Consider the following 1684-nt stretch of genomic DNA (forward strand, 5'->3'; position numbering starts at 1 on the left):
GCTACCGTTGCATTGTGGGGAATGGAGTATTGATGCGCAAAACAGCAGCCGGCAGCTGTGGCCTGCGGGCCGGTTCTAATACTAATCAAATATCATCCCGCGGGCCTTGACTTTGACATGTCTGCTATAGGAGAAACAAATAGTAAAATTTTGACTAATTACCCGAGAGTTCAAGCTTGTCTGCCCTTTCACCAGTGCACATACGTGACGTCTCAGGCCCAACGTCCCAGACTTGTGCCCACTGTAGGTCAGGACCCGTTGGCATTTGTGGCATGCGGCGTATGGCAACTGATTTCCCTGCTCATCATACTAACACGATGGAGAAAAGACTCCCAAATGAATGATTTCAAGTTTGAGAGTTTCTTTGTCTGAAATGTACCATTTTTTAGAGCGTGACCAACATCAGACATGGACAGATTGGCCTCCGACTCAGAGCTACTACCCTCTACCTCCTCCATGGTGCTTTCGATTTCCTGAATAAACGCACGTGCAGTTGGTAGGTAATGTCAACATCTGGCAGATTTAGGCGGATTTGTGTTCTGTCTTGCTATTTGCATCTAAACCAGAATCACCATCACAACGGCTGATTTAGTACAATTGATATTTTATAACGGCTGATTTAGTACAATTGATATTTTATAACGGCTGATTTAGTACAATTGATATTTTATTTTAATGTTGCGGTAATACCGCGAAACATCTGCTTCTCCCACTCCCACTTAAGTCTCTCTCTACTCCCACCACCGCAAGCATAGGTCACCACTGGGCCCGCCACCGCAAGCATAGGTCACCACTGGGCCCGCCACCGCAAGCATAGGTCACCACTGGGCCCGCCACCGCAAGCATAGGTCTCCACTGGGCCCGCCACCGCAAGCATAGGTCACCACTGGGCCCGCCACCGCAAGCATAGGTCTCCACTGGGCCCGCCACCGCAAGCATAGGTCACCACTGGGCCCGCGACCGCAAGCATAGTTCACCACTGGCATACTTTTGCGTCGCTGCCCGCGGGACTTGCAGGATACCCGCGGGAGTGCAGACTAATTTGACCTAATTAATTCAATCTAATTTGGCCTAATTATTCATTTATCTGAGTTAGATTGTAGATTAGATCTATTGTCCATCATTTGTAGTCTCCCATGGAGCAGATTCCTCAACACTCAGTGCAATACAGCATATCACTGGCATGACAGCGCAAAGCAGCATATCACTGGCATGACACAGTGCAATACAGCATGACTCAGCGCAATACAGCATGACACAGCACAAAGCAGCATATCACTGGCATGACACAGCGCAATTCAGCATATCACTGGCATGACTCAGCGCAATACAGCATATCACTGGCATGACTCAGCGCAATACAGCATGACTCAGCGCAATACAGCATGACACAGCACAATGCAGCATATCACTGGCATGACACAGCAGAGTCTCCCAGAACTGCTCTTAGAATGTAGAGTGGTCCATTTCTGAATCACACAGCGGTGATGGCGTCACCAGGAATAGAGTTCTCTGGGGTAGAAGGGCCGTCGCAAGAGGACTAAGAAGTGGTGACATGATGTCGCCAGGGGGACGTTTTAGAATGATTCACACACTGCAGAAAATGCATTCTCACATAGTAACTAATTATCTATCTGTCCAATTCCTTCTACTGCGACAGACAGACACCAGCACATTGGCTGGG

Source organism: Alosa sapidissima, chromosome 4, assembly GCF_018492685.1.
Source record: "Alosa sapidissima isolate fAloSap1 chromosome 4, fAloSap1.pri, whole genome shotgun sequence".
Taxonomy (NCBI): domain Eukaryota; kingdom Metazoa; phylum Chordata; class Actinopteri; order Clupeiformes; family Clupeidae; genus Alosa; species Alosa sapidissima.